This window comes from Narcine bancroftii, chromosome 7, assembly GCF_036971445.1.
Source record: "Narcine bancroftii isolate sNarBan1 chromosome 7, sNarBan1.hap1, whole genome shotgun sequence".
Taxonomy (NCBI): Eukaryota; Metazoa; Chordata; class Chondrichthyes; order Torpediniformes; family Narcinidae; genus Narcine; species Narcine bancroftii.
In genome coordinates, this window is record NC_091475.1 from 194,017,097 (window position 1) to 194,024,567 (window position 7,471).

The 7,471-nt window shown below is 41.5% G+C and overlaps 1 long non-coding RNA gene across 1 annotated transcript; it reads right to left on the bottom strand.

Annotated features, from left to right (window-relative positions):
• Positions 1-212: 212 nt before the first annotated feature.
• LOC138740146 (uncharacterized) lies at positions 213-4,279 on the bottom strand. Its single transcript, XR_011342703.1, has 2 exons — positions 4,125-4,279; positions 213-2,077 (listed from the first exon to the last, which is right to left on the bottom strand). It is a non-coding gene; the product is annotated as an uncharacterized lncRNA (long non-coding RNA).
• Between the last annotated feature and the right edge of the window lie 3,192 nt (positions 4,280-7,471).

Here is a 7,471-nt window from a genome sequence, read left to right on the forward strand (position 1 = left end):
GTATTCTATTTTGACTTACGATGGATTCGCCAGAACACAACCCCATCGTAAGTTAAGGAGCACCTGGAACACAATCTGGAATGATACGCTACTTCTCATTATTTGGGAAGACAAAATGAAATGAAAGTGGGGAAATATTAGGGTACACATGGCATCTAAAAAAAAGCTTGGATTTAGGATCAGATTTAAACTGATATCAGAAAACAAATGGACAAATTTATTGTGGAACATTTTATTGCACAGTGCATCACTTTCTCAATCAGTTTCAAGGTTTGTAGAGAATTATTCTATGAACAACAAAAAAAAATTTGCTATGAAATAAATGGGGAGTTTAATGATTCATTTAGAATTTATAGATACAGCTGGGTAACAGACTCTTCTGGCCTACCCAATTACACCCATGTGACCAATTAACCTGCTTGTTCACAAGCCTTTGGAATGTGGGAGGAAACCGGTGGAAATATGTGGACACGGTGGTGGGTGGGGGGGATGTACAAACTTCTTTCAGGCAGCAGCGGATTCGAACCTGTATCTCTGGCGCTGTAATAGCATTGCAAACAGTAAAGCAGTTTCAGAGGACGGCCTGATGTGTGATAAACCCAGAAATTACTAACCCAGTTGTTTTTTTTTTAACCAAATTGCTATCTTGCTCTGTGCCTCATCAATGGTCTGAAAAAGGCCTGAAATATTTCTCCCCTTCCATTCATTTAACATGATACATATTAACTCCTGACAATGAACCCATCAACCTATAAGTTTGAAGTCTTATTTCAGATTGGTGCTGGACATTTTAAAACAGAAGATTTAACTTTTTATTAAACATTTCTTAATCCATGATTCCTTTCCTTCTCTTTCTGTACTTAAATTGACATGCAATTCAGCCATTCAAGTGTGAACTTAGTGCTCAGTCTGATCACACTTATCTTCATGATAAGGTTATCCACTTTGGAAGAAGAAATGGAAGATCAGATTATTATTTAAATGGTCAGCGATTGCAGCGTGCTCCCATACAGGAGGACTTGGGAGAGCATGTGCATGAATCACAAAAGGTTGCTTTGCAGGTGCACCAGGAGGCTATCAAGAAGGCAAATGGAACGTTGGCCTTCAATGCTAGAGGGATTGAATTTAAGAGCAGGGAAGCTATGTTGCAAGTGGACAAGGCACTGGTGAGGCCACATTTGGAATATTGCATGCAGTTCTGGTCTCCTTACTTGAGGAAGGATGTACTGGTTTTGGATGTGGTCCACCACGTTGATTCCTGAGATGAAGGGGTTAGCCTTTAAGGAGAGATTGGGTGGTCTGGGACTGTACTCGCTGGAATTCATAAATTTGGTAAACCACTATTATATTGTGATTGGCTACTGCCAGGTGGATACACCTCTGACCCATTCACCCTGCCATGATGAGTCAATGAGGTTGATTGTTGCTCCAGTCTATAGTTCAGAAGAGCCTATCAGTTTCACATCCTCAGAGTCTTTTAGTGGTGATTGATGGTGCATCAATAAGAATTAGAGAGGATCTTAGAGAAATGTATAACATTATGAAAGGCAGAGTTAAGATAGAGGTAGGTTGATGTTTCCATTGGTGGGAAAGACGAGAACTCGAGGACATAGCCTCAAGATTTGGGGTAGTAAATTTAGGATGGAGATGAGGAGCAACTGGTTTTCCCAAAGGGTGGTGAATCTATGGAATTCTCTGCCCCCATGGAAGCAGAGGAGGCTATTTCAGTTAATACATTTAAGACAAGGTTGGATAGATTTTTACATAGTGGGGAATTATGGGATATGGAGAAAAGGCAGATAGGTGGAGATGAGCCCATCATCAGATAAGCCATGATTTCATTGAATGGGGGAGCAGGGTCAATGGCTGGATCACGTACTCCTTCTCTTATTTCTCATTATCCTTTGATCTGATTGGTTTAAGTGACTGCTGCTGGGAGCTGGGTTTCTTCTGCTGCACTGTTATCTGGCAGCCTCCTTAAGTTTAAACGGTGAATGCTTGAGATTGTCTTCTGCCGTCAGCCAGAGTGCACTCAACTGTTTCTTTCCCTCCAACCAATCTCAGATATTAGATAGAACTAGAAAGAAGGAGAGGAAATAAAATATTTAGCAGTTTGTGAAAAACCTTACAGAGAACAGGCCTTCTGGACCAAGTGCCTGCCCTGAACATAATGCGTGCACATGATACATATCCCTTATTCTTTGCATGCTTATGTGTCTGTCTTGAAGCCTCTTAAACAGCATGAATAACTTGTAAGTAATAATAATAGTTCCTCCTTATTCCACTACTAATTATTCTTTTTGTCCTACAACAGTCTGAAGTGAAATTCAAAAGTCTTCAGATGCTGTGATTGTAGTAAACACACATAGAAATGCTGGAGGAACTCAACAGGTCTCGCAGCATTCATAGGAGGTAAAAAAATATTACTGATATTTTGGGCCTGAGCTCTTCTTCAAGGAATAAGCAAAGCACAGGAAGGTGTAGGAATAAAGATCGAAGACTGGCCAGGGGAGGTGTCCAGACCCACAAAAGGTGTTAATGAATATATATTTACCTCCTGTAGACACTGTGAGACCAGCTGAGTGGGCAGCAAGGTTAGTGTAGTGGTTAGCACAATGCTGTTAGAGCACCACCAATCGGGACCGTGGATCGAATTCTGCGCTGTCTGTAAGGTGTTTGTTCGTCGTCCCCGTGTCTGCCGGAGATTCCTATGGGTGCTCCGGTTTCCTCCCAATGCCAAAACATGCTGGGGATGTAGGTTAATTGAGTGTAATTGGGCAGTTTGTGCTCGTGGGCTGAAATGGCCTGTTCCCATGCAGTATGTCTAAATGAAAAAAAAATACAAGAGTTCCTCCAGCATTTCTGTGTGTTTTTACTACAACAGTTTGAAGTTATTTCCTTTTTTTTGTCTTGCTTTGATATTTTTCTACAGAGTAACCATGGTGGTTGATATTGGGCATACTTCTAAAAGATCAATGCACCTTCTTCAGAAAATAGCTCAGAATTCCCTTTTATCCCCTCATAGTCTTAGTCCGGCTTTCTCATGTTGGGAATCAGTCTCATGGCACTTCCCTGTGGTGCTTCTGGAGGTTGAATGTTTTCCTTGTTTCTTGCTAAAAGGTGGTTCTGCATTCCAACTGCACCCACTGATCCCATTGGATAAATAATAAGTACTGGTAATATTCTGGTCAAAGAAAATTTGATGTATGTGCTAAGGGTGCCCAACCCATAAATAGCAAGCTTGACCACACTTGAAGCAAAAAATATACAGATTTTATACCAGAGCTCTAAATTATATTCAGTCAGAGCCAAATTATCTCATTCACTCAACATAAAAATATTTAGACAACATTTTACCTCAATCCTCTCTTTAACAGGGCAATGGGATCTTGGGCGGTAATGTTAAGTTCAACAGCTTGACAGGAAATTCAACGAAACTGACCACCCACTTTACAATGTGTCTGTTTATTTTTGCTTTCCATTCACTTCAGGGGTAAGTAAAAATGAGCAAGTACAAGGTGCTGCCCTATATTCCGTCATTAGTTCATTGGGAGATGGGGGTGGGGGTTGGTAATAAGACTATTTCTTTGTTTTCTGCCATCCTCTCACTTTCTTTCTTTGGGTCTGCCTAAAATTGTTTGAAAACAAAAAAAAATGTTGGTGGAAATCACAGAATGTGTCCATTCTGCTGTTGGACTTTAAAAAAACATTTAGACCTACAGCTCTGTAACAGGCCAATTCGGCCCGATGAGTTTGTGCTGCCCAATTAACACCCCATTAATTTACACTCTGGTATGTTTTTGAAGGGTGGGAGGAAATTGGAGCCCCCGGGGAAAACCCATGCAGACATGGGGAGAACGTACAGTGCGGGATTTGAACCAAGGTCTGGCCCCGATCACAAAGAGCAGCACGAGACAAACCTCAGCTCCAGTCTAGAGACTGTATTCTAAATCTCAAGGACACAAACATGGTGTATTTTGCCATTCCTATAGGGGTAAAGTTCTGAAGATGGTCTCATACGTCAACTGGTCATAGTAGAGCCACTGTGCACCTTGATTGAACAGGTGAGCTCTAAAGAAACATCTCCAAATTAAATACCCAGGTAATTATTCCTTTTGGTTTACCTTGAACCCTTTGACAAGTCGAATTTGGAACTCATTAAAGCTTTAGGTTCCCCAAAGATTGCATTGAGTACGGAGATTCTCTCTTCTGTCTCTCTTTGACGATGTGGGTGGTGTTGGGTCAGCTTGGGATTTGGGATCTGTATTAAATATATGTTGATTCTTCCTGTAGAATGAGATGGATGGAAAATATGAGACAGAATTCAATCGGAACTTTCCTGATGTTCAAGCCAAAATGCCATCAAGATTGCAATGTGCAAGTAATTTGTAGTCAAGGCTGACTGTATTTTTAAGGAAGTTATTTCTACGATGTCTGCCAAGAATTCTTGCCCAATCCATCCATGTAAATAGTGACAAAATATTTAAACATGAAATTACTTGTTTGAGATTTAGAAAATAATAACACGTTTTCAACAAGAATATATAGAATTAATTGAAATTTTTCTTTGACATACAGCATGGTTACAGGCCATTTTGGTTCATGAGTCTGCGCCACCCAATTTACACCCATTTAACCTATATCTCTGGTAAATTTTGAACAATGGGAGGAAATGGAAGCCCCAGGGAAAACCCACTCAGGTATGGGGATTAAGTGCAAACTCCTTACAGATAGTGCAGTAGTCAAACCCCGGTCCCGATTGCTGGCGCTGCACTACCCGCCACACCAGCCACGGTGCCCTAATGAAATATAGAACAGCACAGGAACAGGATCTTCAGCCTCTCAAAGCTTTACTGTCCATGATGCCAATTTAAACTAACCCCATCTGTCTGCACGTGGTCTAGATCGCATTATTCCCTTCCTGTCCTTGTGTCTGCCCCAATGTCTCTTAAATGCTGCTCCTGTATCTCATTCTGCTGCTTCCCCTGGCACCCTTATCACTCATATATATTAAAAAAAAACTTCTCTGGCTCATCTACTTTCAACTTTCCTCCCTCACCTTAAACCTCTGCGATTTAGTATTTGACATTTCCACCCTGGCAAAAGATTATATACCCTGGTCAATGCCTCTCATAATTTGAAATACAATACTCCTGTAAGGTTTCCCCTCAGCCTCCAACATTTCCTTCTATGACTAAGCCAATTTTGAATCAAACTTACTAACTTAATGTGAATTCCATGTAGTTTAATCTTCTGGACAAGCCTACCATAAGAGAATTTGTCAAATGCTATACTGAAGTCCAAGTAGGCAACATTCATTGCCCTCTCTCATCCATATTTTTCCAAATAATTTAATGATTGTTTGTCTCCATCGCACTTCTTGAACAAAGGAAAATATTCTCTATTATCCAGTCTTCTGTAACCTTGCCTGTGGCCAAAGAGAATGCAAGAATTTCTGTAAAGGCCCCACCAATCTCCTCCCTTGCCTCCCTCAGTATTATAAATAGATTTCAACTGGCATGGTACCTTAATGTTTTTCAAAACACCCAACACCTCTTACCCTTAATATCGAGATGCCTGAGAATATAAACAAACCACTCCCTGTTTTCACCATGATTCATATGGTTCCCCTTGGTGAAGGGCAATGCAAAGTGCTCATTTATGACTTTCCTACATCTGGCTCAAATCAAAGTTCCCTCCTTTGTCCTTGAGTAGACATAGAACATAGAACAATATAGCTCAATGCAGGCCCTTTGGCTCTCAATGTTGTGCCGACCCACATATCCCTTCCTTAAAAAAAAGAACAAAACCCTTCCTACCCCATGATGCTCTATTTTTTTTCATCCACGTGTCGGTCTAGGAATCTATTAAATGCCGCCAATGTTTCAGTCTCCACCACCATCCCCAGCAAGGCATTCCAGGCACCCACAACTCACTGCATTTATATTAAAAAAAACTTACCCCTGCTGTCTCCCCTAAACTTCCCTCCCTTAAATTTGTACATATGTCCTCTGATCCTGCTCTAGGAAACAGTTCTGGCTCTCCACTCTTTCTATGCCTCTCATAAGCTTGTAGACCTCTATCACGTCTCCTCTCATCCTTCTACGCTCCAAAGTGAAGAGTCTCAGCTCTGCTAATATTGCCTCATAAGACTTGTTTCCCAATCCAGGCAACATCCTGCTAAATCTCCTCTGACCACCCCCCTCCCCCCACCATAGCTTCCACATCCTTCCTGTAATGAAGTGACCAGAACTGAATACAATACTCTACGTGTGGTCCTACCAGAGATTTGTAAAGTTGTAACATGACCTCTCTACTCCTGAACTCAATCTCCCATTAATGAATCCCAGCAATCATAGGCCTTCTTAACTATCCAGTAAATCTCTGCAGCGACCTTGAGGGATGTATGGATTTGCACCTCAAGGTCCCTCTGTTCATCCACACTCTTAAGTAACTGACCATTAACCCTGTACTCAGCCTTCTGTTTAGTCTTCCAAAATGCATCACCTCATACTTAGCTGGATTGAAATCCATCTGTCATTTTTCTGTCCAATTCTTCATCCTGTCTATATCATCTTGTAACCTTTTGACAACCTTCTGCTCCATCCAACACTCTTCCAACCTTCATATCATCCACAAACTTATTGACCAATCCATTTGCCTCTTCATCCAGGCCATTTATAAAACTCTCAAAGAGCAGGGGTCCCAGAACAGATCCCTACGGCACTCCACTAGTCACTGACATCTAGGCAGAATAGTTTCCTTCCACTACTACTCTTTGCTTTCTTCCTACAAGCCAATATTTTTTATCCATACAACTAATTTTCCACTGATCTCCTGCCTCATGACTGTTTGATTGAGCCTCTCATGGGGGACCCTGTGAAATGCCTTGCTAAAAACCATATAGACCACATTTACCACCCTCCCCTCATCAGTTTTTTTTTGTTACCGCTTCAAAAAACTTGATTAGACTCGCGAGGCATGACCTTCCCTTCACAAAGTCATGATGACTATCCTTGAGTATGCTGTACTTTGCCAAATGCTCATAGATCCTATCCTTAAGAATCCACTCTCTTAGTTTACACACCACTTAGGTAAGACTCAATCGTCTATAATTCCCAGGATTCTCCATGACCTTATTTTAAACAAGGGGCTACATTTGTCATTCTCCAATCCTCTGGCATCTCCCCTGGAGCCAAAGAGGATTCAAAGATCATAGCTTCTGCCCCAGCTATCTCTTGCCTCACTTCCCACAGCAGCCTTGGGCATATCATGTCTGATCCCGGGGACTTACCAATCTTGATGTTTTTAAGAAGGTCCAACACTTCCGCTTCCTTAATCTCCACATTGTCCAGCTCACAGGCCTGTTCAATTTCAACTTCACCGTGATCAAGGTCCCTTTCTCTTGGGAATACTGATGCAAAGTATTCATTTAGGACCTCCCCTACCTCTTCCACCTCCAGGCACGTTG